Here is a 7,848-nt window from a genome sequence, read left to right on the forward strand (position 1 = left end):
GCACAATGTATAGCTCCGGGGTACACAATACAACACGACTTGCTAATAAAGGCGACAGACAGGAACTGAGAAATTGACTCATACAGTCAAGTGTTGCTATTGCCTTTTTCTGCTTGGCTTATTGTCTTTTGTTAATGGGGAAGCTAAGCATATCCTCGCCTCGGTCGGACAGCGGGGTCACGCTCGATGCTGCTGTTATTCTTTTGGTCTTTCTTGGTGAATAATCAGCAGCTGGTAGAAAAGTCCAGTCTCCCCGTCGGGGAATCGAACCCCGGTCTTCCGCGTGACAGGCGGAGATACTGTCCACTATACTAACGAGGACGGCGCCCACGCTGACCTTGGCACGTGTGTCGGGCAGACTCTGCCCGTCATTTCGTCACGCAGCGTAGCGCAGGGCGTTGACTTCAAGCCCTCACTCTTCTTCGATATGACCCTTTTTGGCGATGAGGCCCGATTGACACTGCTCTCCTTTGGCCAGTGCAGGGTGCAGAGGAGCGGTGTAGTGCGGCAGAACTTGGGTAGGCTGAAGACCAGCCGAGCTGCTGCACGCTGGATTAGCTGCAGAGGTCGGCACATGCAGGCTCAGTTGCGGGAGTTTAGGCCCGAGATGATTATGCAACTTGATCCCATAGACACTCAGCAGTTGTTTAAAGACAGCCTAATGCTGTAGTTTGCTACTGGAGCCAGGACCGCAAACAGTCGCGATTTTGTCGAGGGGTAGCTGGGACACCTTTGGAGTGAGGGAGTATCAAGCCGATTGGCAGTAGCAGGCTGGGGTGTAGGCTTTGACCATGCCCGGGGTGTAGGATGCGTGTGAGCCAATTGCAGATTCTCTCCAAGTTGTCCTGTAAACGCGCTATAAAAAGCAAACTGTACTCACTCAGATTTTTTGACAGCCGCACAATGTATAGCTCCGGGGTACACAATACAACACGACTTGCTAATAAAGGCGACAGACAGGAACTGAGAAATTGACTCATACAGTCAAGTGTTGCTATTGCCTTTTTCTGCTTGGCTTATTGTCTTTTGTTAATGGGGAAGCTAAGCATATCCTCGCCTCGGTCGGACAGCGGGGTCACGCTCGATGCTGCTGTTATTCTTTTGGTCTTTCTTGGTGAATAATCAGCAGCTGGTAGAAAAGTCCAGTCTCCCCGTCGGGGAATCGAACCCCGGTCTTCCGCGTGACAGGCGGAGATACTGTCCACTATACTAACGAGGACGGCGCCCACGCTGACCTTGGCACGTGTGTCGGGCAGACTCTGCCCGTCATTTCGTCACGCAGCGTAGCGCAGGGCGTTGACTTCAAGCCCTCACTCTTCTTCGATATGACCCTTTTTGGCGATGAGGCCCGATTGACACTGCTCTCCTTTGGCCAGTGCAGGGTGCAGAGGAGCGGTGTAGTGCGGCAGAACTTGGGTAGGCTGAAGACCAGCCGAGCTGCTGCACGCTGGATTAGCTGCAGAGGTCGGCACATGCAGGCTCAGTTGCGGGAGTTTAGGCCCGAGATGATTATGCAACTTGATCCCATAGACACTCAGCAGTTGTTTAAAGACAGCCTAATGCTGTAGTTTGCTACTGGAGCCAGGACCGCAAACAGTCGCGATTTTGTCGAGGGGTAGCTGGGACACCTTTGGAGTGAGGGAGTATCAAGCCGATTGGCAGTAGCAGGCTGGGGTGTAGGCTTTGACCATGCCCGGGGTGTAGGATGCGTGTGAGCCAATTGCAGATTCTCTCCAAGTTGTCCTGTAAACGCGCTATAAAAGCAAACTGTACTCACTCAGATTTTTTGACAGCCGCACAATGTATAGCTCCGGGGTACACAATACAACACGACTTGCTAATAAAGGCGACAGACAGGAACTGAGAAATTGACTCATACAGTCAAGTGTTGCTATTGCCTTTTTCTGCTTGGCTTATTGTCTTTTGTTAATGGGGAAGCTAAGCATATCCTCGCCTCGGTCGGACAGCGGGTCACGCTCGATGCTGCTGTTATTCTTTTGGTCTTTCTTGGTGAATAATCAGCAGCTGGTAGAAAAGTCCAGTCTCCCCGTCGGGGAATCGAACCCCGGTCTTCCGCGTGACAGGCGGAGATACTGTCCACTATACTAACGAGGACGGCGCCCACGCTGACCTTGGCACGTGTGTCGGGCAGACTCTGCCCGTCATTTCGTCACGCAGCGTAGCGCAGGGCGTTGACTTCAAGCCCTCACTCTTCTTCGATATGACCCTTTTTGGCGATGAGGCCCGATTGACACTGCTCTCCTTTGGCCAGTGCAGGGTGCAGAGGAGCGGTGTAGTGCGGCAGAACTTGGGTAGGCTGAAGACCAGCCGAGCTGCTGCACGCTGGATTAGCTGCAGAGGTCGGCACATGCAGGCTCAGTTGCGGGAGTTTAGGCCCGAGATGATTATGCAACTTGATCCCATAGACACTCAGCAGTTGTTTAAAGACAGCCTAATGCTGTAGTTTGCTACTGGAGCCAGGACCGCAAACAGTCGCGATTTTGTCGAGGGGTAGCTGGGACACCTTTGGAGTGAGGGAGTATCAAGCCGATTGGCAGTAGCAGGCTGGGGTGTAGGCTTTGACCATGCCCGGGGTGTAGGATGCGTGTGAGCCAATTGCAGATTCTCTCCAAGTTGTCCTGTAAACGCGCTATAAAAAGCAAACTGTACTCACTCAGATTTTTTGACAGCCGCACAATGTATAGCTCCGGGGTACACAATACAACACGACTTGCTAATAAAGGCGACAGACAGGAACTGAGAAATTGACTCATACAGTCAAGTGTTGCTATTGCCTTTTTCTGCTTGGCTTATTGTCTTTTGTTAATGGGGAAGCTAAGCATATCCTCGCCTCGGTCGGACAGCGGGGTCACGCTCGATGCTGCTGTTATTCTTTTGGTCTTTCTTGGTGAATAATCAGCAGCTGGTAGAAAAGTCCAGTCTCCCCGTCGGGGAATCGAACCCCGGTCTTCCGCGTGACAGGCGGAGATACTGTCCACTATACTAACGAGGACGGCGCCCACGCTGACCTTGGCACGTGTGTCGGGCAGACTCTGCCCGTCATTTCGTCACGCAGCGTAGCGCAGGGCGTTGACTTCAAGCCCTCACTCTTCTTCGATATGACCCTTTTTGGCGATGAGGCCCGATTGACACTGCTCTCCTTTGGCCAGTGCAGGGTGCAGAGGAGCGGTGTAGTGCGGCAGAACTTGGGTAGGCTGAAGACCAGCCGAGCTGCTGCACGCTGGATTAGCTGCAGAGGTCGGCACATGCAGGCTCAGTTGCGGGAGTTTAGGCCCGAGATGATTATGCAACTTGATCCCATAGACACTCAGCAGTTGTTTAAAGACAGCCTAATGCTGTAGTTTGCTACTGGAGCCAGGACCGCAAACAGTCGCGATTTTGTCGAGGGGTAGCTGGGACACCTTTGGAGTGAGGGAGTATCAAGCCGATTGGCAGTAGCAGGCTGGGGTGTAGGCTTTGACCATGCCCGGGGTGTAGGATGCGTGTGAGCCAATTGCAGATTCTCTCCAAGTTGTCCTGTAAACGCGCTATAAAAAGCAAACTGTACTCACTCAGATTTTTTGACAGCCGCACAATGTATAGCTCCGGGGTACACAATACAACACGACTTGCTAATAAAGGCGACAGACAGGAACTGAGAAATTGACTCATACAGTCAAGTGTTGCTATTGCCTTTTTCTGCTTGGCTTATTGTCTTTTGTTAATGGGGAAGCTAAGCATATCCTCGCCTCGGTCGGACAGCGGGTCACGCTCGATGCTGCTGTTATTCTTTTGGTCTTTCTTGGTGAATAATCAGCAGCTGGTAGAAAAGTCCAGTCTCCCCGTCGGGGAATCGAACCCCGGTCTTCGCGTGACAGGCGGAGATACTGTCCACTATACTAACGAGGACGGCGCCCACGCTGACCTTGGCACGTGTGTCGGGCAGACTCTGCCCGTCATTTCGTCACGCAGCGTAGCGCAGGGCGTTGACTTCAAGCCCTCACTCTTCTTCGATATGACCCTTTTTGGCGATGAGGCCCGATTGACACTGCTCTCCTTTGGCCAGTGCAGGGTGCAGAGGAGCGGTGTAGTGCGGCAGAACTTGGGTAGGCTGAAGACCAGCCGAGCTGCTGCACGCTGGATTAGCTGCAGAGGTCGGCACATGCAGGCTCAGTTGCGGGAGTTTAGGCCCGAGATGATTATGCAACTTGATCCCATAGACACTCAGCAGTTGTTTAAAGACAGCCTAATGCTGTAGTTTGCTACTGGAGCCAGGACCGCAAACAGTCGCGATTTTGTCGAGGGGTAGCTGGGACACCTTTGGAGTGAGGGAGTATCAAGCCGATTGGCAGTAGCAGGCTGGGGTGTAGGCTTTGACCATGCCCGGGGTGTAGGATGCGTGTGAGCCAATTGCAGATTCTCTCCAAGTTGTCCTGTAAACGCGCTATAAAAAGCAAACTGTACTCACTCAGATTTTTTGACAGCCGCACAATGTATAGCTCCGGGGTACACAATACAACACGACTTGCTAATAAAGGCGACAGACAGGAACTGAGAAATTGACTCATACAGTCAAGTGTTGCTATTGCCTTTTTCTGCTTGGCTTATTGTCTTTTGTTAATGGGGAAGCTAAGCATATCCTCGCCTCGGTCGGACAGCGGGGTCACGCTCGATGCTGCTGTTATTCTTTTGGTCTTTCTTGGTGAATAATCAGCAGCTGGTAGAAAAGTCCAGTCTCCCCGTCGGGGAATCGAACCCCGGTCTTCCGCGTGACAGGCGGAGATACTGTCCACTATACTAACGAGGACGGCGCCCACGCTGACCTTGGCACGTGTGTCGGGCAGACTCTGCCCGTCATTTCGTCACGCAGCGTAGCGCAGGGCGTTGACTTCAAGCCCTCACTCTTCTTCGATATGACCCTTTTTGGCGATGAGGCCCGATTGACACTGCTCTCCTTTGGCCAGTGCAGGGTGCAGAGGAGCGGTGTAGTGCGGCAGAACTTGGGTAGGCTGAAGACCAGCCGAGCTGCTGCACGCTGGATTAGCTGCAGAGGTCGGCACATGCAGGCTCAGTTGCGGGAGTTTAGGCCCGAGATGATTATGCAACTTGATCCCATAGACACTCAGCAGTTGTTTAAAGACAGCCTAATGCTGTAGTTTGCTACTGGAGCCAGGACCGCAAACAGTCGCGATTTTGTCGAGGGGTAGCTGGGACACCTTTGGAGTGAGGGAGTATCAAGCCGATTGGCAGTAGCAGGCTGGGGTGTAGGCTTTGACCATGCCCGGGGTGTAGGATGCGTGTGAGCCAATTGCAGATTCTCTCCAAGTTGTCCTGTAAACGCGCTATAAAAAGCAAACTGTACTCACTCAGATTTTTTGACAGCCGCACAATGTATAGCTCCGGGGTACACAATACAACACGACTTGCTAATAAAGGCGACAGACAGGAACTGAGAAATTGACTCATACAGTCAAGTGTTGCTATTGCCTTTTTCTGCTTGGCTTATTGTCTTTTGTTAATGGGGAAGCTAAGCATATCCTCGCCTCGGTCGGACAGCGGCGTCACGCTCGATGCTGCTGTTATTCTTTTGGTCTTTCTTGGTGAATAATCAGCAGCTGGTAGAAAAGTCCAGTCTCCCCGTCGGGGAATCGAACCCCGGTCTTCCGCGTGACAGGCGGAGATACTGTCCACTATACTAACGAGGACGGCGCCCGCGCTGACCTTGGCACGTGTGTCGGGCAGACTCTGCCCGTCATTTCGTCACGCAGCGTAGCGCAGGGCGTTGACTTCAAGCCCTCACTCTTCTTCGATATGACCCTTTTGGCGATGAGGCCCGATTGACACTGCTCTCCTTTGGCCAGTGCAGGGTGCAGAGGAGCGGTGTAGTGCGGCAGAACTTGGGTAGGCTGAAGACCAGCCGAGCTGCTGCACGCTGGATTAGCTGCAGAGGTCGGCACATGCAGGCTCAGCAGGAGCCAGTTGCGGGAGTTTAGGCCCGAGATGATTATGCAACTTGATCCCATAGACACTCAGCAGTTGTTTAAAGACAGCCTAATGCTGTAGTTTGCTACTGGAGCCAGGACCGCAAACAGTCGCGATTTTGTCGAGGGGTAGCTGGGACACCTTTGGAGTGAGGGAGTATCAAGCCGATTGGCAGTAGCAGGCTGGGGTGTAGGCTTTGACCATGCCCGGGGTGTAGGATGCGTGTGAGCCAATTGCAGATTCTCTCCAAGTTGTCCTGTAAACGCGCTATAAAAAGCAAACTGTACTCACTCAGATTTTTTGACAGCCGCACAATGTATAGCTCCGGGGTACACAATACAACACGACTTGCTAATAAAGGCGACAGACAGGAACTGAGAAATTGACTCATACAGTCAAGTGTTGCTATTGCCTTTTTCTGCTTGGCTTATTGTCTTTTGTTAATGGGGAAGCTAAGCATATCCTCGCCTCGGTCGGACAGCGGGTCACGCTCGATGCTGCTGTTATTCTTTTGGTCTTTCTTGGTGAATAATCAGCAGCTGGTAGAAAAGTCCAGTCTCCCCGTCGGGGAATCGAACCCCGGTCTTCCGCGTGACAGGCGGAGATACTGTCCACTATACTAACGAGGACGGCGCCCACGCTGACCTTGGCACGTGTGTCGGGCAGACTCTGCCCGTCATTTCGTCACGCAGCGTAGCGCAGGGCGTTGACTTCAAGCCCTCACTCTTCTTCGATATGACCCTTTTTGGCGATGAGGCCCGATTGACACTGCTCTCCTTTGGCCAGTGCAGGGTGCAGAGGAGCGGTGTAGTGCGGCAGAACTTGGGTAGGCTGAAGACCAGCCGAGCTGCTGCACGCTGGATTAGCTGCAGAGGTCGGCACATGCAGGCTCAGTTGCGGGAGTTTAGGCCCGAGATGATTATGCAACTTGATCCCATAGACACTCAGCAGTTGTTTAAAGACAGCCTAATGCTGTAGTTTGCTACTGGAGCCAGGACCGCAAACAGTCGCGATTTTGTCGAGGGGTAGCTGGGACACCTTTGGAGTGAGGGAGTATCAAGCCGATTGGCAGTAGCAGGCTGGGGTGTAGGCTTTGACCATGCCCGGGGTGTAGGATGCGTGTGAGCCAATTGCAGATTCTCTCCAAGTTGTCCTGTAAACGCGCTATAAAAAGCAAACTGTACTCACTCAGATTTTTTGACAGCCGCACAATGTATAGCTCCGGGGTACACAATACAACACGACTTGCTAATAAAGGCGACAGACAGGAACTGAGAAATTGACTCATACAGTCAAGTGTTGCTATTGCCTTTTTCTGCTTGGCTTATTGTCTTTTGTTAATGGGGAAGCTAAGCATATCCTCGCCTCGGTCGGACAGCGGGTCACGCTCGATGCTGTGGATTCTTTTGGTCTTTCTTGGTGAATAATCAGCAGCTGGTAGAAAAGTCCAGTCTCCCCGTCGGGGAATCGAACCCCGGTCTTCCGCGTGACAGGCGGAGATACTGTCCACTATACTAACGAGGACGGCGCCCACGCTGACCTTGGCACGTGTGTCGGGCAGACTCTGCCCGTCATTTCGTCACGCAGCGTAGCGCAGGGCGTTGACTTCAAGCCCTCACTCTTCTTCGATATGACCCTTTTTGGCGATGAGGCCCGATTGACACTGCTCTCCTTTGGCCAGTGCAGGGTGCAGAGGAGCGGTGTAGTGCGGCAGAACTTGGGTAGCTGAAGACCAGCCGAGCTGCTGCACGCTGGATTAGCTGCAGAGGTCGGCACATGCAGGCTCACAGCCGAGCCAGTTGCGGGAGTTTAGGCCCGAGATGATTATGCAACTTGATCCCATAGACACTCAGCAGTTGTTTAAAG

The sequence above is a fragment of the Micropterus salmoides genome, unplaced genomic scaffold (genome assembly GCF_014851395.1).
Source record: "Micropterus salmoides isolate LMB-PRFRI ecotype aquatic unplaced genomic scaffold, ASM1485139v1 Ms_hic_scaffold_18, whole genome shotgun sequence".
In the NCBI taxonomy this organism is placed as follows: Eukaryota; Metazoa; Chordata; class Actinopteri; order Centrarchiformes; family Centrarchidae; genus Micropterus; species Micropterus salmoides.